The following is a 19,887-nucleotide window of genomic DNA, read 5'->3' on the forward strand; positions in this document are numbered from 1 at the left end:
CAAAAAAGGAGTGGAACAGAAGGCAAAAGGGGCACAAAAACACGGGAAAAACAAATGCAACAGAGGGCAGAAGGGCACAAAAACGAGTGGAGCAGAAGGCAAAAGAGGCACAAAAACAATGGAAAAACGAGTGGCACAGAAGGCATAAAGGGCACAGAAATACTGGAAAAACGATTGGCACAGAGGCAAAATACAGAATACAGAAATACAGGGGCAGCTAAGAACAGATGGCAGAACGGGCAGAGAGGCACAGGGGCAGCGAGGGGAACAGAAGGGAAAAACAGGCAGGGACACGGGGGCAGCGAGGGGAACAGAAGGAAAGACCGGGCAGAGAGAGCACGGGGACAGCGAGGGGAACAGAGGGAAGACAAGCACTGGCGTTGCCAATAGGTCTCGCAGTAGGAAAGTTATAGCTATTGGTTTTGTAAATGACAAAGCCCTTTATGTTTTTAAAATGAAAACAAAAATAAAAGGCATTGTTATTTGCAATTGTAATAGCTACAACTTTCCTACTGCGAGACCTATTGGCAACGCTAAAATAATGTAAAAAATGTGAATGAAACATAAATAAAGCAAGGCGTGTTGGGGGTTGATTCATGTTTTGGAGCAAAAGACCAGTAGGAAGGCCCTGTCGGGAATGCGCAGCTGTCGGGTATTCACAAAAATAAATAAATAAAAAATAACAGTGGGAGGAGTGAAGAAAGTAATGCCCTGCCATGGAGTGCTGAAACCTAAATTAAACCAGTGCTTACTGCATTAACCGGCAAATCCTAGTGGGACCAGCGCCACTTTTCTTTCAGCAGGATAGGAAGGTATGCCTATAATATCCACCAGCCGGGCAACTAGGTGAATAGACCAAGCCGCGTTCTCATAAGGGATACGTGGGGACAGCTTGCTAGGTGAAGTTGGTGGCTCAGGCCCGACCCAAAATGACAAAAAAATGGAGATATGAAGAAAATTGCCTTGGCTTCACGACTCCCCACGTGTAAAACCATTTACGAGCATGGAGAGACCCTATTTCAGCCTGACCATGGTGATTCTCTGACGAGGCCAGAGGAGTTCAACACTTGCAACGCTATAGTCACAGAGGCGACAGATGGTTAATAGGAAAAGGGCTTGGATCAGGCAGAGAGGAATGCCCGCAATCAGGTTAATGTTAGATGGCGGCCTGGGGGCAGGGGCGCCGTTTCCTGTGATAGTAATCGCTGCGGTATCCGCTTACTGCATAATAAATCTACCTGACTAATGAACTCCGCCCGAGCGCGGCTGGGTGCAAGGAGGAGCGAGGCGGCAGCAAACATGGCGTGAGTGAGCACGCGCTGCGAGGGGCTCTTCAGTGCACGAGCTCCGATGAGGGGAAGACGGACAAAGAGTGGGGAAATAAGTAACAGCACACAGGGTCTGTCTGAGTGTCGCAGGAAGCGAGAGATGAAAGGGACATAGGAATCAGACAACGCAAGGTTATTGCCCGGAGGTTATTCAATAGGTTATTTGCAGGCTGATCCGGGAGTGGTTTAATCCAATCTCCGGGACATAAGAGTGTCCTCGGGAGAGACATATCTTCATGTATAGAACTCCCCGAGATTAGGGGACGGCATGACTGAGTTGCGGGCAGCAACTTTAAAAACCCGAAAGCAATATCAGGCATTTCGTGTAAAAAGGGTAATACTATTTTTCAAGCGTGTTATATATCTTTGCAAAGAAGGATTTCGCTCTAAAAGAGAGGGGGTTGGGGAGCACAAACGTTGCTAACAAGCATTCACGTACTATTCATTGCGTGATTGCCGTGCTCGTGAGATAAGATTTTAACCCGAAAGCAATATCAGGCATTTCGTGTAAAAAGGGTAATGCAAAATACCAAAGATTGCGGCGGCATAAACAAACAAGGCGGGCAGGGGAGGGGGCGGAGATTTTAACCCGAAAGCAATATCAGGCATTTCGTGTAAAAAGGGTAATGCAAAATACCAAAGATTGCGGCGGCATAAACAAACAAGGCGGGCAGGGGAGGGGGCGGAGCGGGGAGAGCGGCATGTGGGTGTTAAGAAGCCGGGCCTTTGAAGTGAAGCTAAGCTTCACTTCAAAAGGTGTCGGAGGAATGCGGGAGAGAGGAACAGATGGCGATTGCGGCTTTGCACGCGCTTTTAAGCTCAATGCACATGCGCATTGAGCTTAAAAGTCACGGGCACTGCAAGGAATCGCCACGATTCCTTGCTTCTTAGTTAAAAGTTGTTTAAGCCGCAATAGGCTCGCAAGCTCGATGCGCATGCGCATCGACAGGCGAGACCTAAAAAAGGGGCACGGACCATGTACAGGCAGCGGTAGAAGACCTACAACAGCAGTCACAGACACAACAATGAAAATACAGGCAATACAATAAAAGCAATAAAGCAGAGGATGAACAAACCTACCTACGGCCTACCATTGGCCACCAGGAATGAGGTGCAGGTGGTAGCCTGCGGGTGGTGGAGGGCCTCGAACTTCCTCAGCAGCGGAAGCTGGGGCAGGGACATACAGGCGGTGCTGTGTGGAGGGGGAGCGACCTACTTGGTAGGGTCAACTTAGTCTTATTTAAACAAGTAGGTTGTTGCCAGTTTGTTCTCAAAATCACTCCCCTTGTGCATTTTAAACACCTGTTTCAATCAGCAGGGTGCTACATATTTGTGAGATTCTCGGCACAACACTCAATGTCAGTTGTGATCTGTGCACCAATGGCAGCAAAGCTGGTTTCTTCACCCTTTCATGGGTCTTCACTTAAGTTGTCAACTCAAGACTTGTTTTATGTTGCTTACTGCAACCTAACAATTGATGGTATTATGGGCAGGTCTGGTACATCTAACATCTGGAATTTCAGAGCGGGGGAATATTTAAAAACTTGATATCTGACCATACGTTTGTACCCTCATGGAATATCGCCTAACCTTTGACAATGATTATATGTTCCTCTCATAAGTCCATGGAACCAGCACACTTATCAACTTTTCTTTACCCCAACCTCTCTTTTCCCTGATGTGTCAGCTCCTTATTAGTGGCTTCTCTGACCTTTCACCTGGGCAACAACGTTTGGATTTGGGACATGTTTTGCCACCTTAGAAGAGATGGTGCATGGATATTACTAGGTATAAATTGCCTGAGGAGAAACACAGCCAATAAATGAACCTGAGTTGCTACCTGAAAGATAATGAGGTGTTTATGACCAATTATCAGATCATGTGAGCAGTGGGCAAAGCCTAACAAAAGAGTACTATTTTGAAAGACTATGAAATGGCGAAATAGGCATCAAAGGCAGTCCTGACAAATATCAATGTCTGTATTTTTACCTTGGTTTAAATTATCGCATCATTCGTGCTCTTCTGAGAGAACTGAAAAAGGTCAAGTTTGATTGCAACACACCCTGCACCTCTCACGCAGAATACAGCTTTTTACACCTCTATTTGTGGCATTTTTATCATACAGAAAAGGCGAGAGGCTACTAGCAATGCTCCTATATCAAAGAGAGTCAATGATGGGGATACCTGTCATTTGCAATAACCAGGGAAGCCTACCCATGTACTCTTTCACCATAATTAAGTAATTTGTTTTTTGTTGTAAACAACTATGTCACTCATGTTGACACATCACAATATAAAACTGCTTAAATTGACACCTGCAGATAGCCACTACCTGGAAGGTTCTGCGGATGGCCATTTCCTGGAGGGTAAATAACCATAGAAATCAAGGATATGGCAGCAGGGAGGGCGATGGGAGATCATGTATTATTGGTAAAACAATACAAAATTGATACAGCCAGGTTGTCCTTGCTTCTTTGCAGGACCTTCAAATATGCTGAATGGTTGGTGCTACTTAACTCTAACTTAAACAGGATGACCTTGTCCCTCACCCCAAAATTCATTGATTTGTTCCTGTTTTGGGAAAATCCGTCTCGTCAACACAAATCAAGTTCCTTGCAGAGTTCCTGGCTGCCTGACTTAAGGGGTTGATATCTGCTCTTGTTCACGTTTTTCAAGTGTTCATTCAGGAATTATTTATGTCTAATCTAGCAAGTTAAAGATGACCATGCTGAAAAACTGGCATTATCAATAGTTTCTAAAAAAGTGTTCTACAGTGTGTATTGGGGGTACCTGCTCTGAATAGTGGAACAACTGGTATATGCTCTGGGTTTATCAGTAACTTTAAATGGCTATTCACTAACATTCTCATGTAAGATATCCATATGAATCAGATACTTAAAGAAATAGTGTGTGACAACATTAACCTACTGCTGGAACAAACGTCTGTCTCTTTTACTGGTCTAAACACGTGCCTGTACCACTGGGGCAGGTACCCATTTAACAATTAGGAAAACCCGAATCACTAAATGGGTTCAGCAATGCTTGCTAATTTGTCATTTTGAAAGGGGCCGTTTGGTGGATCCCTTCCAAATTGTTAATCGGTAAGCTGTGTATCAATTGTTTGCTGCCAAATTCCAGTTGCACACTGTTAGTCCTGTCAGCCTTAGGGTGGTCTTCCCCCAACTGTTTTCCTTCCTCCTCCATTTTTTCTGAACTTGTTTTTGCTGGCCATAGGACTCTGAGCAATTTTCCAATGCTAACCAGTGCTAAAGTGCATGTGCTTCTCCTCTAAACATGGTAATATTGGCTCATACCCAATTGGCATGTTTAATTTAGTTATAAGTCCCTACTACAGTGCACAGCAGGTGCCCAGGGCCTGTAAATTAAATGCTACTAGTGGGCATGCAGCACTGATTGTGCCACTCACTTAAGTAGCCCTTTAAACATGTTTCAGGCCTGCCATTGCAGAGCCTGTATCTGCAGTTTAAAATGCCATTTCGACCTGGCAAAATAAATATTAATGCCAGGCCCAATCCTACCTTTCTAGGTCTCGCCTATGCAGCGCGCATGCGCTGCATAGGAGACCTTTAGCCGTCGTTCAGCTTTTTTTCAAGCACTGCACTTGTGGCGGCATACACCTTCAAAAGTGAAGACGGCGCGCACACGAACCACTCCCGCGCTTGTTGGCTTTGCCTGTACGTCACTTCCATTGGAGGCTTAGGCGCACCGGTCAAGTACAGTTTCCCTGCGCTTTCCTTATTAACCTGTTGTGTGGAAGAACTCCTTTTGTTTTAATGGCTACTTGCTGGTGCTGGTTTTGTTGAAAATTACAAGGCGCATTCTTGTTTGGAAGGCTTACAGTCCAGCAATTTATACAATAACGGAGCCATCATTAATTTTGTTGTGCACTTTAATCACAATAAAAATCTCACTTGCACAAGATAAATCCGAAACCGTGTCCTCCGTGTACATTTGTGCCCTGCCTCCCCCACTCCTCTGACGGCTTTTGTGAAAATGGGTCACTCGTATGAAACACTACAATTTAATAACATTACAGTAAACAGTAAAGATATAAAACTCATAACGAGGTCATCATAGCGCCTGTGGATCCTATGTTATTGTTTAAGGCACAGACAGTCATGGTGAGGAACGGGAGACTTCTAGCAGCCCTCTTATCTCACCCCTCCTCTTCCCATGCTGCCTTTGCAGAGTGCGTCAGATCGGGTTTCCAGTTACAACTATCCCCGTGCTTTAGAGATGCAAGCTCTCGCTCTAGTGTCAGCCCTGCTCCTAGAGGCACTTAATGCCTATCCTGCCCGACCTCCTGTGATCACTGCCTGGTTCCCTGAAAGCCTCCCACAAGCCCCAAGAACCGGCATCTGGCTGAATACTAACTGTATCCACTAGGTAGATGCTAGGTGTGCAAACATGTAAGGCGAACATTGAGTACGGGTAAAAGTTCTACAGAACAATGCAGCGTTGTTGAAAAATTACCTTTGTATTTGCTTGTGAAAGGAGGAAGGCGTCTGTTTCCTTAATCCTTTGTGCATATCTAGGTTTCAGCCGGTAGCCACCACTTCCTATCAGCCAAGCATTTGGTAATTATATTTAGATTTTTCTTTATTGAGTATTGGACTGCAAGAATGGAGTGCCTTTCACCACAATGTAGACATAGGTTGCTTTGCTTTTTTCTCTTCAATCACTTATTTCGGTTTTGTTGCCATTCTAGTTCAGCTACTGGCTGGTAGCAAAACAAACTACAGGAACGTGTTGTCTGTTTTGATATGCAGCAGACCTGCTATTTATGTAAAGGAACTACTTAATTCTGTGTTTAGCACTGAGCAGTGGGCATGGAAAAAGTGCATAATATCTGTTGAGCATATGGAATGTTCACTGTATTTGTACAGGGCGCCGATGTTATGACTTCTGGTTGTTGGCAATTACATTTCTAGTGCTGGTTTTGTTTATGCTGTTTCGGATTCCACTTACACAGAATGACTAAATACCAAGTACAGCTTTTTTTTTTCCTTTTTTGTTGTTGAATTTTAAACCGTTTTATTGCAAGAAGTACAGCTTTTAATTAAGGCAGTGTAAGCAAGAACTTGTGTTGCTTTATAGTGCACTTTATTTTTGTTTTTACCACTAGCACAAACCTATATAAAATGTGTACGAATATTCGGATATATAATAGGGAGGACCCCAGCTGGCCTCATTTTCTTACACGTGATTAGTCTTATTAATTAACTTCAGATCATGCCTTTTTTAATCTAAAGTGTTGGATGATCAATATAGTGGTTAATTGTGTTCAAAACTGTGCTTCCTATGCGCTTTTACAAAGAAAGCAATTATTAACTTTGCTGGTGGCAGATGTGAACAGTGTACTGGAAAAGTGATGTCAGACAGCTCATTTTGTGCACTGCCTCACTGTCATCTGCGTTAGGAGCGGAACAGCATACGAGTCTTCCTTATGTCTGACTGATAGTACTAACATCCTGCCCAAGTTCACTTGCGCTGCAGTGTAAACATCAGGATCTTGGGCAGGGCTTAAATGTATGAGTTAAACTGATTTTAAACTCACTCTACAGTTCATACAATAATGAAAAAAGTAATGTGCCCGCAAACATACAGTTTTTCTAACACTGTTCCTAACAGTGACGCCCAAATAAATAAAAAAATCTGATTTCCAGATTGAACAGCCATGATTGTAGCCAATAGAGCAAATAACCTCCCAGTTAATTGTCTGCTATTCCCTTGTCTCTCTCTCTCAATGCTCTCTATAGTGTCTGCTCTTCAGCTTTTCTGCTGCATTCTTCATGCCACATAACGCCATTACAGTTACACTACATACCACTCAATTCCACCCCACACAATCGCACAACTAACAATTCAAATCCAAACCACTTAATTAAAAACAACATAATCCACTTCACAGCAAACAAAAAACCATGAGTACAAAACATTGTCATTTACAACGCCAAAAGCTTTAACATTCACAATTGCGAGACCAATTGCATTGCAAAGGCTTGTATTTATCTGTTTTGCTACTTAACACATAATTAAAAGGCATTGCCATGTACAATGCCAATTGCTCCAACTCTGGTAAATGCAAGACCTATTTGAAAAGTAGCCGCCATTTAGGGTGAACAGAATCTCAAAACAAACAAGCATTGGCATAGCCAATAGGTCTCGCCTTTGGGACCTTATAAGTGATTAGCCATGCAACAGTTAACGTTGTTGCAGTGAGTATATTGTGCTGCATAACTAAATACTGATAAGGTCCCAAAGGCGATACCTATTAGCTATGCCAATGCTTGTTTAATACATGTAAGTCACCCCCTGGCCCTGGACAGCCTAGAGGGCGGGGTGCAATGTATTTAAAAAGCAGGACATGTACTTTTAGGTTTTACAAGCCCTAGTAGTAAAAAACTCTCACATTTATTTTTCCACTACTGCATGATGAATTTCTCCCATGTAAAAATATTGGAATTGCCTTATTACTATTAGTGTACTGGGCCTATGCTTTATAATGGTGGTGGGCCTTTAATATGACTTAGTGGGCCCAAGGTGCTTGTCAGCTGAACCAATACATCTCCTCTGCTGGGTTGCGCATCTCCGAGCAAAACTGACGAATTGCTGTTGCTGCCTGGATTGGTCCTGTTGCAAAGATTTGCATCACCTCCGCAGTCCTCGGAACTTACTCATCTCCCCGAAGGTGTGGTGCATCCATGGCCCAGGTCCTCGCATCTCTGGCTGATGGCAGCCTCGACGACGATGCCGGACTCTGCTCGCAGCCTCTCAACTCCCCTGAACTGACTCATCGCTAGCTGAGCGCACCATGAAATGGACTTTGCATCGCAAGCCCCATCAATGAGATCCTCGACGCAACAGGACCTTGCACCATAGACTTGCCACATCTCGTAACCGATGCATCAGCTTTACAGCGCATCTTCGGCATGGATCCACGCAATGTTCCGCAACCAGGATTTAAAGCACTTTCTTCAGCAGGCCAAACTGGGTTCCGGTAGCTGGCCCGTGTCTAATCTCAGTCAGCCTGAACTTTTGACTTTGTCCCAATCCAGCACGACCAGATATCCCTGGTTGCAGCTCCATGCTTTTAGGTGCTATTTTTTAGTTTATTCTTTAAAAATTAATATCTCCGGTTTTACTGATTAGACTTTTTTGGTTTTGGTCTTGTTTTATTTATTAAAAATTATTCTATTGCTCTACATCTGTTGTGGGCTCCTTTCGTCTTCACTGTTTTACTGTTTGAAATGTTGCACAAATATTGTACACATTGCCTTAAAGAAAATATGACTAAGCACCCACGTACAATAGTACGTAAATGGTTCTCTATCAAGTTTCAAAGTGCACAGTAGTAGGCGCCTATTCAAAGGTGAATGTACACGCAATGTGTTTCTTGGAAAATTATCCATATATTCAAAATAATATGGCAAGCGAGTTGTGGCAATCCAAGAATTGTAATGATTCCAAAAAGAAGTTTCACAGCCCTTTCATCGGTGATGGCTGTAGAACTCAAAACCACACTTAGTGGCCCAAAGTAAGAGCTCGTAAATTGTTGATTATGATAACTCTCATATCACATGGAAAAAGGTGAATCTGGTCGAGATCGGATTCACCTTTTTCCATGTGACGGCAGAGTTATCATACTATTTAATAGTTGTCACGTTTTCTTCCTTACAGACACCAGGATAATTCAAAAACACTCCTAGAAGCTACTGTGTGTTTGTGTAAACTTGTAAGGCAGTATCCTGACTCCGGGTTAATGGTATTTACCACGTGTGATAAATATCTCACCTTTTCTGCCTAGCTTGGAATGAGGGCTTAAATAAGATATAGAAACCCACTTATTCTTGAATATTTTTAGATACCCAAACTGCCTTCACTAATGGTTCACTGCTAGTCCCAACGCCTCTATTTCTGTCATGTAATTATCGTCGCCCGAGCCCCTTAAGGTACAGTGGGTACATGATTTCATTTTCATTTTATAATTTTTGTAAAGCGCACAATTGCCAAAGGCGTCTCAGCGCTAAGCGTTCCTGCTGGATAAAATTAGAGGATCAGCTAATAATGAACTGAAAAAAGCCTTTAGATGATCAGAGGGCTTCTCTTTACATCTAAAGATGCTTAGATGAGCAGCCCTGTTCATAAATGGACATGTGAAAAAAACAGTTACACATCTCAAAATAGCAGGGAAAAGACAAAGATAAGAGCAACAAAAAAGCTATGGAGAAATCAGAGCCTGCAGTATTTTATAAGACTAAATGTACTAATAAACTGGGCCTGTCGGGCCCACTTCTACTGGGCTTGGCCGTGTTTATAAGTCACACACTCTTAGTTGCTTATTGTCATACTGACCCTTTTAAATATCCAGATGTATAGTTTATGATCAGTGTACCCAATAAATCTCTACCCAACTTTTACAAGTAGAAAATATACACAGACAATTTAATTTTTAGTATATTCCAGCAACATTGGGATGGCTCCTTGCTATACCTCGAGACAAAAATAGACAAGAATCTAACTTGCTGAAAGAGCTGTGTATAACATCACACAGTAAGTAGCATTTTGGAAAGCACGCAGCCAACATCTCATTCAGGTAAATATGTCCCTTTCAAAGGAAATTGTTCCAATCCAAGTGTTGTATTTCAGAGATCAGAATAATAGTCTAAGAACTCGTAGGTTGCTAAGAAATGCTGGAACCAATATCCTCTGCTGTTCTCGGGACAGACGTCAACAGTTCTAGTGGTAGAGCCTGTGAACTGTCTCATCAGACTGAATACTGCCCTCTGAACAACCATGCACCCGGAAGTGGTCCTAGGACGTTACGTAGCACATTACAAAATTACTAAGTGAATAAACTGTAGCATTCAACATATTGTGGTTTGATGTAAGTCTATAGTTGGTACAAGTATGCTATCTCGCGATCTGCTGGTCTTCTCCAAAGTCGCATTGTGGTAACTGTTTAGCCAGCTTTACAAACCTTCGCAAAGATTCAGAACTACTGTAAACTTCACTAAACTTTCCTGGCAGTTGACAATTCTTGAAAAAAAGTGTTCCTACTAAAATCCACAAAATCGTTTTTAGCAGCAGAACTCTTTCTTTAAAAGTTGTCTTTTTTTTATACCAAACCTACTTTTGTGACACTTTTTTTCTATCAGTTTCAACCTTTGTGAAGTAAACCTTGCAAAGTTTGTGGAGATAAAACTTTGCAACTAATTTCAAATCTGCTTTTAAATACGTAAATACCACTGCTTCCAATAATCAAGTCAAGTATGTACTTTATTCGATAAAAATGATCATAAAAGTGTATACATTTCCTGGTCTTAAAAACAATCCATAAAATACATGAAGCCAAATTACAAGGCAATAAATAAAATAAAAAGGCATATGTACAATAAAAACCAAGAAACCTAAAGTGCTACAGCAATGTAATCAAGAACAGTAATCTGCGTAGCCTACAATCGTCTAGGTCGTATTGTTCTTTATCAGCTTTGTACGCGTCTGCCAGTCATTTCCCAAATACTTTGCTACCCCGCACACGGTGGTGTGCGTTGAGCCATCCTGTAGTGCCTAAAACCCATCTCTTTGCATATTGGTTTCAGCCATCTTCTTCTAGCCACCCCATAGGCTTTACATGCAAACAGAAAATGGGGTAGTGACTCTCTGGGAGCAGGACACCCTGGGCAAGAAGCATGGGGGAACCCGGACTTTTTCCAACCTTCATTTAATTCGTTAAGTGGGAGAGTCCCAAACCTCAGCTTTAAGTAGAGAGACCTGTCTCTTGAGTTTTGAATGAAGTCAAGAAATGGTTCAAACTTCCTAACAGGTTTGTGCTCCAAAAACTGTTCGGTTAAGGGCCCCCAGTTAGAACCATGTAGCTCCTCTGCCTGCACCCAATCCCAATATATTTTCTTAACAATTTTTTGGGTGGGGGGCATTGGCTCATCCAGGTTTCACCCAACCCCAGATTTAAGACCAGCTGTCTCAATTTACTCAACCACACAATCTTGTTGCAGCTGTTCAGTTTGATGAATTTGTCAAGAGCTGCCGCATAGTTTGCCAATTCGGGCGTCCTTCTCAGGCATACCCAGAATAATAGTGGGCGAAGGCGAACTATGTCTTTAATTGAGCGTTTACCCATGTCCTGGAGAAGGGGCTTTAAAGGGGTAGAAACTGGGAGGGAAGCCAGATCTCTCAGGAATTTATTCTCAGATCTGACCAAGTCAGTAGTGTTCTCAAACCCCCACAATTCTGACCCGTACACTGCTGAAAACAGTGCCTTCCCCTCATATACCATGAGTGCCGGGGCTATTGGTCTACTAATGGATCCCCGCTGTTCTCTTAGGATTGCTCCTGAGACTCGTTTGTGATTGAGGAGCATTTTGGCCACATGGGAGTTCCATTTCATCCTATTGTTGACCCTAACTCCCAAGTAGTCAAACGCCTCAACCACCTCTAGCGGAGACCCATTAAGGGTGATGTTAATCCTCCTTGATCTTTTTAACGGTGACAGTATCATTAGCTTGGTTTTGGAGGTATTGATGGTTAATCCCCTTTCTTCACAGAACAAGCTAAACCTGTCCAGCAATTTCTGGAAGCCCACAGGGGTTTTGGACATCAGAAGGGTGTCCTCGGCGAAAAGCAGGGTGGGTGTTTTCTCCCCCACCAGGACTGGGGCGTTGGCTGGGTCCTCTCTCAAATGGTCTACCACCCCATTAACAAAGAGAGTGAACAATGTCTGGGCCATCACACAGCCCTGGCAAACCCCCCTGTTCACAGCCACCCTCTCTGTCAACTGGCCCTGATTCCCCCATCTAATCGTAGCATAATTACCCTCGTGGAGCCTCTTGATGAGCTCGAGGAGATAGATGGGAAGGCCCAGGTCTTGTAGCGCCTGCCAGAGTTTACCGCGGGGCACCAGGTGGAAGGCGGTCTTTAAGTCTATAAAGGCCAAATATAGGCTACCTTTCCCGATGTACACAGTCTTCCAATAGACCGCAAAGAATCTGAAAACCTGGTCCATCATGCCCACCTTCTGCCTGAATCCCGCCTGAAAATGCGTAAGAATGTTCCCTTCATCCAGCCATGACCCTATTCTAGAGACGATGACCCTGCCAACTACTTTCTGGACTACATCGATTAAACTAATCGGCCTGTAGTTGGCAGGGTCCTCTCTAGCACCTTTCTTAAATATTGTTACAACCTTAGCTCCCTTCCACGAATCTAGAATAGATTGCCCCTGTGCAATCAAGTTCAATAATAGGGAGATGAAGTTGGCCCAAAGTATAGGGTCATATGAATGTAAATCCCCCGGCAAATCATCCGGCCCCGCGGCCTTTGCCGGGGTTATGTTCTTAGTAGCCAGGTGTACCTCATGGATTGAAAAGGGTTCTGCTAGAACGGGGTCCTCTAAACAAGGTCCTGCAGGGACACTTTGCGGTATCTCTGGTTCTGCCTCACCACAGTACAGTTTGAAAAAGTGGCTGTACCATTGATGTTCTGTGATGTGGTTTGGGATGGAGTCCGCTCCCCTTCTGTTGGATTTATTAATTAGTTCCCAGAATAGAGTTGAATCTTTTATCTGGGCCGCGGTTTTGAACTCCTGCCAATGTTGTTCCTCCCAGTCCCGCTTTGCTAATTCTATAGTTTTGGTGTACTCCTTTCTAGTCACTCTTACTAATGTAACATCTTTGTTGCGCAGGGCTATGGTTAATGCCTTTCTCTTTTCTCTGCACAAAGTCGTATACCATGGATTACCAGATTTTGCTAGTTTGCTTTTGTGCCTTCTGGACTCCTTGATAGTAAAAAACGACCCCAGCTTCACTATTGTATTTTTGTAAAATTCATTCAAATGGAAATCCTGCAATTTTCCCTGGACTGTGTTGAGGGATGCCAGTTCTATGCTCTTCTGTTCTACGAGTTCCCTAATACTGGATAATTTATCCTCCTGACATGCAACCTTATTCCATTTCAGTCTACGGTTACAATTGGATGGGACTATCTCCTTTGTTAGTAATAACATGACATTAGACAGCTTTTCAGTAATTCCCCATCTAATTTTCATACATAGAGGGTTGTGATCGCTGTCCTGGGACTGCTTTACCTCCATGTCCACTAGGTCACCCCAGAGGCGAATATCGAGCAATATATAGTCTATGCGCGAAGGACAACTAAGTCTGTTATAGGTATTGGCCCCTTTTAGATCAGAACGTGTCCTGCCATTTAGTGCTCGTAGATTATATTCTAGTGTTAGAGCATTAATTTGGATCGCCCTGGGTGACCATTTCCTGATTGGAGCCAAAGTCAGGGTGGGAATAGACTGTTTAGCATCCTCTTCATTAATTCCCAGGAAGTCTTCCCGCTTAGGGGTTCATGTGTGCAGTTTAGATCTCCTCCCACAAGAATGTTGGCAAGGGGGGAAATGCCAGCAAGTTCTGTCTCTAGAATTGCTATAGTAGCTGAGGTTTGGGCCCCTGCAGATCCTCTTGCATACACATTAAACAACTCCACATTGTTACCATTGTGAGGACCTTTAATTGTCAGATGTAAAATGTCCTCCGAAGGTGAGTTATGCATGGTAATGACCCAGTTCAGAGCAATATTGACCCATATGTGAGACCCCCCAATGGCCGACCCTTCCCTGTACTTATGGTGGGGATAAAGAAGGTGGTATACCCTGACTTATGTAGGGAAGTCGTACTCCAGGTCTCCTGGAACAGGCAGACTTTGTGCTTATCAATGAATTTGTTCCATTCCGGGATGGCCAGTTTTTTTTGTAGACCTGCTATGTTCCAGGAGAGGAGCTGAATCACCCCTGGGTTATCATTCTCTATTCCTGCTAAACCATGAGTGGCCCGTCCCTTCCCTTCCAGGCTAAGGGGTCTTGGGATTGCTATGTTTGCACAGGAAATGCCTCCATGCTCTGCCATATCTTGTGTTTCAAGTGGGTGATTCGAATGGTTGTCCTTAGTTAGTCAATCTATTCTATTAAGGTCAGATTCATCCCATTCCCTATCTATGGACCAAAGTGGCAAGCGTCTAATTTGGATATCCGAATGCTTGGGGGGGAGGTACGGTACTCAAGGGCTACTAGGTTCTCCGCAATTACTGGGTTGCTTAACAGCGGTTCAATGCAGTCTGTATAGGAGCTAAACAAGGATATCCATTTTACCCTGATCATATCTTCCCTGATGATTGATCTACAGCCCCTCACATGTCGCAGTCAATGGATTGCTTTATTATGTATAGATTCGCTGTTTCGTGGCCAATCTTGCTACTAAGCTTGGGGACCTTGGTCATGTAGACAATTGTTGCTGGATTTCTAAGGAGGGTGCTATTCGATGAAATACCCGAGTCATCTCTCTCACTCTGTCTTTCTCTCACATGGGGGGTGCTGTTGTTGTCCATATTGCTAGGGTGAGGAACCGTGCTCTTGACTCTCTCACCCCGTGATTTCATAATTTTTGCATTTGAGCTAAAGATAGTATACCCTGAAGGAATAGTCTTACCAAGTGGCTTTTGAACTGTAGGCCCTCTCAAGGATGACCCCGAACCTGCCATTGATTTAGTGGGTGGAGGTCCCCTGGTTGCTATAGCCGCTTGGGTGGGTGTTAAGGACTGGAGATCTGTGGCCCTAGGCACATCCGCTTTCCGTATTAACTCCTCCATCGATTTTCTTATGGGGGCCAAGTCCCTTTCAAGGTTTTCCAGATTCAGCAGTGATGCCTTATTAAAATGTAGGCATTTGGTGCACGCTAAAGGGCCACCATTAAGGTGCTCTAATTCCCTGTTTTCATGCACTATATCATCTATTAAAACTCCTGGGTCCCCTTCTAATAAAGCAAATCTTGTTGGGGCAAGTAATACCTTTCTCGACTAGTGCCTCCTGTAAAACCCTTTGATTGGAGTGCTCTAGTGGCTTATTGGGGGTTTCCGTCAAATTAAATATCTCCGTAGAACCTTCAAGAGGGCTATGCACTTCACAGATGGGGGGAATTAATGGTGTTTTTTTACTAAAAATATCGGGGATCACTTTTTTCCGAGGCTGCTTTAGAACCTCGGTAAGGGTATCAATATTTTCCATTATGTTACTACTAGTGTTCCCAACTAGAACATCCTCACATTCATTTACAATGGCTTAAATTCTTGTGAGGACGCAGTTCGTAGCTGCATGTGATATCTTTTTTGCCTTTTTCCCTTTTTTAGCAAGTAAGGTTAGTGCCCCCCCTCCATGGACTTCCTTTTTCCCATTTTTACGCTAAACTTATAGTTTCAACCACTCTTGCACAGCTTAGGACCCAAAGCTACGCACCCGTATAAGAATAATTCAAACAAGGGGTCAATGTTCGCTATATTACAGGCCACAAACCCCTTCAAAGTCCCCACAGTACCTTTTGTCCTTATATATCGTGTTCCCGTGTTCCAGATGTTAAAGGGGGGCCCTGCCCTGCCTCTTCCTGGCGCGGACGGGCACGGGACGGGCCCGCCCTTGGCCTGGGCTTCGCACTAGTACGTTCATGTGGTGTGAAATAGTTTCACCTTTTTTGTATAGAAACCAGATACCAACCTTATTGAAACATTTTTTGAAGATGTCCCACTAACGTAATATACTTTAACTTTGTCACACAAATGTAGTCCAAGTACAGCGACCAGCCGTAACATTTTGCGCAACAATCTTTTAAAAGTGTGTTTGAATGCCTGGTTTAGATTGAGATGTGTTTCTTTGCATGCTTGTTCAACACAGTCTGTTGTTTTCACACGTCCTCTAGATTACTAGGGATTGAAACTATCAAATACACTCCGATTAGGGCAGTTCGATTTGCTTCCATGGGTGTCATCATTTGTCTCAGTCATTCCCGAGGAAAAGGTTCCTTTTATGCAATGTTTAGGCAAAGCAATGAGTAATAGTCAAAGTGCACCTAGCGGGTAGTGCATTGCAAATTACCTTACGAGGATAAAAAAACACCTCAATGAAACGTGTCTGAAAATTTTGTTGAGTCTGTTTAAGTGGAACAAACTTCGACGCTTGGCAAACGGATTTGTAATTGTCCTAATTAGGGGCAGGGCTGTTAGTATATCACGTTAATATTTCTATTCAGGAAATCACATGTGGTCAATTGAGCAAGCATTCAAGTAATCTGAGGATGAATAAGTAATAATTCGAGAATCATCAAAGGAAGATGCAATGTGGCCAAAGTGCAAGTTTCTCTATCCCGTCAGGACCTAATTAAAACTTTGTAAACATCACAAAACAAAACAAAAATCTCTCCGTTTGTCTTATCCTTTAACCAACGTGCCCTAACTTTTGTTGAAGTTCCAAACAGAAAATAGCAATAGGTATTTTGTTAAGATTTGTGATGCGATCTATTGGGAATAAATTGCTAAAGTCGCCATCAAGATTCATAGGTGTCGAGTGGCCCCATGTCTTGTGTGGCATAGACCTAGTATTGGCATTGTAGCTAGGAGCGCGTTGCGTACTCGAGGTGTGAGCCTGTAGTGAAATTGAAATTGAAACTACAAATCCCAGAGTGCAACATATCGTTTGCTGACCTGCTAGGTCTGTCTGGAGGTGTCCACCATGGAATGAGACCATGTGGTGTGTGGTGGTTACGATGAAGTCTGTTTTTATAGTTAATCCAGGCATCTCAGTGTTAAATACTTTGCAGCTCATTACTCTGTGGCCCTATTACGAGATCCCAAGGCCTTGGAGGAGCAGGCAATGTGACCGGACTGAACGATTCTCCTTTCCACTTACCTGGCAAGCAGTGCAGCAGATGGAAAATATCAGTGGAAACGTTTTTCGCTCTGCCGAGCACAGTCCTACAGCAGCGAAAGAACATAAGTATAGAAAAAACAGGTTGTGTGGTATCAAACCCGGATATATTGACCAGTAAAAAGGGCCACAAGTTTAATTTCTTATAATCCTCATTAAATGTACTGGGTGAATAGAAAATAATAATAAAAGTATAAAGCACTGCTTAGGTTTTCAAAAATAGACCAGTAGGAATTTCACACACATGTTGCTCATAGGTAGACCCCATATAATCGTATGTACCTTATGGTTTAGGAAGCTCCTTCTTCCACTTCTATTTGCACCTACTCTGCTCCTAGGTGACCCCATTAAACCTTAATTCACTTGTAGTTATGAAACTGCATCTTCAACAGACTTTTAATGACCTTTTGTATTGGAAATCATGTCTTCGTTATAATGTTGATTAAACGGTATTCTGTAACATGTGCTGTCCAGTCAGGTGACCATGTCCCACTCCTACATTCGTAATTACCTTGTGGTTTGGGAATCTGTGTCTTCCAGAGGGTTGCACTTGAGCCTCACCTACGCTGGTCATATAGAATGTAACTTTATATACCGGCCATTAATGGCCCGCTCAGCCTTAACGACAAAGTAGCGGGCCATTAATGGCCGGTATAGCCCAGCTGCAGCAGAATATAAAGCTGTTAGAACATTCCACCCCATGAGGGCAAAATGTTGTAATTAGAAAAACAAAGGCCTCTCCTCGGCTCCGACACCTTGGTTCACAGCTCTTGCTGTGCATGTTCTACACTCAGCAGCGCGCAGGGCCGGCTGGTAGTTGTTGAACATTCACATCAAGAGCTGTGAAAGGAGCTGAAGTCCGTGCCTGGTTCGTCCCAGCTTGGCGCACTGGTTTTTGTAGTTCAGCCAAGCCAGGGAGGCCCGGGAGCTGAGCAGCATTCACCCCCACCTCCTTCTGAAGCCCTAGTGAAACAGAGCTACAGGAGGCGGGAAGGGTGAAGGCTGCGTGTGTATTCCTGTACAGCCTATGCATTTTGCTTTCCTCTGCCTAATAAATATATTTTCGAGAAGCAGGAGAAAGAGAAAGGCAGAGGGTGTGTATTATTAGAACATTGGAATGTTGAGAGCAGCAGGCCTGTCCCAGTTCATACAGGCCTCAATGGAGGTCTCAGCATTCCAGTGTTCTATTAATATTGAACTGATGGAGTGGAAAGCTGCATATCCAGCGAATATAACCTTCACCACGCATAGGTGAACCCATAGAAACCTAACTGGAAGTTTTTGAGAAGCGACGTGTAGCAGCATCTTCTAAGGCTAAGCACTCTATGTCACTCGCCACATAGTGTCCCAATGTGTTTGCAAGTGCTCTCAATTCACGTATCGATCATTCACAACTTATCTTATCTATCACCATTCTGCCTCTATGCTCCTCATTTTCTTTTAACCTCCTCCTCCTCACCTCTCTACCCCAAACATCTTTCTGCTCCCTAATAACCTTCACCACTACCCACGTGCACCCACCATTCAATGCTCCTATCTTATTCTCTCTCCTTTTTGAAATACACTATTTCAAATTGTACCCACAGGTTTACACATCTGTATAAAATCAAAAGGAAAGAGAAAATAATAGCGAAAGAAGAAGAAATACATAGCTAATAATTGAACATATTTTAAAGATTAACTTTGCTAAGATTGTTCATTTAAACTTGATTCTGCGAGAAGAATGACAAATAGGGCTATAATGGATGAAACGATGCTTATCAATTTACCAATCTCAGTCTGCACCATATTAAATAATTGTTCGTATTACAAACTTTTTTATTGAAGGAAGTGATGCTGTATACATGGACTCTACTAATGCCAGAGTCATGAATTTGACATGGCCTTCCCATGGTGCTGCTTTAGTCAGTCCAACTAACGTTTACCCATAATCCTTTGCCAAATAGGCACTTAGTGCAAAATGTTGGCAATCATACCCGGTTCTAGTTGATCCTGGATGGTTTTCAAAAAAAGGTAGAGGATTGTGCCCTCACAATTGTCAACAGAAATACATATGAAAAATCAGGCGTTCTTTGAAAGTTTAACGTGCTAAAGTTTTATTTAATGTTTCCTCTGTATGGTCCGGATCACAGAGACTCTAATCACGGCCTTCTTTTGAAATATGAAACTGTCCTGACTGAACATTTGATTTTGCCTTGAAAAAGCCCACGGCCTAAATAGGCCCTATGGGCGAAACACGTGTCGGCTGTCCTTCCATACAGAGGAAACATTAAATAAAACTTTAGCACGTTAAACTTTCAAAGAACGCCTGATTTTTGATATGTATTTCTGTTGACAATTGTGAGGGCACAATCCTCTACCTTTTTTTTGTACTTACCCCCATAATGGCTCTTGGGTGAAGCCTTTTGTGAGGAATGTGCCACAACGAACTTGGGCTACGACAGTTGTAGCACCTAAACCCAGAAATCTCCACCCAAACATCTATTCACAACCTGCATGGTTTTCAGTCCACGATGAAGGTCACAAGTCATAAAATACAGATGTGTCTTTGTGATGTTGCTTTTTACAGTCTCATGTTTTTTTCAAGAGTTTTATGGATACAGCATTTGTTTAGTCATTGGGAAAATGTAAACACTTAGGATTTGGTTTTAACTTTAAATATCAGTATAAAATATGGTGGATTGTAAACACAAAAGGGCTTTGATATATGGCCCTATGGCCAGGTTTGCATATTCAAATCTAACAGATGGCAAACCTGAAAGTTAA

At 43.1% G+C, this 19,887-nt stretch overlaps 1 protein-coding gene across 1 annotated transcript in view; it reads left to right on the forward strand.

Annotated features, from left to right (window-relative positions):
* EGFLAM (EGF like, fibronectin type III and laminin G domains) overlaps window positions 1-19,887 on the forward strand; it is an 812,243-nt gene that overhangs the window by 480,779 nt on the left and 311,577 nt on the right. The gene's annotated exons all lie outside the window — the stretch shown is intronic.

This window comes from Lissotriton helveticus, chromosome 2_1 (assembly GCF_964261635.1).
Source record: "Lissotriton helveticus chromosome 2_1, aLisHel1.1, whole genome shotgun sequence".
In the NCBI taxonomy this organism is placed as follows: domain Eukaryota; kingdom Metazoa; phylum Chordata; class Amphibia; order Caudata; family Salamandridae; genus Lissotriton; species Lissotriton helveticus.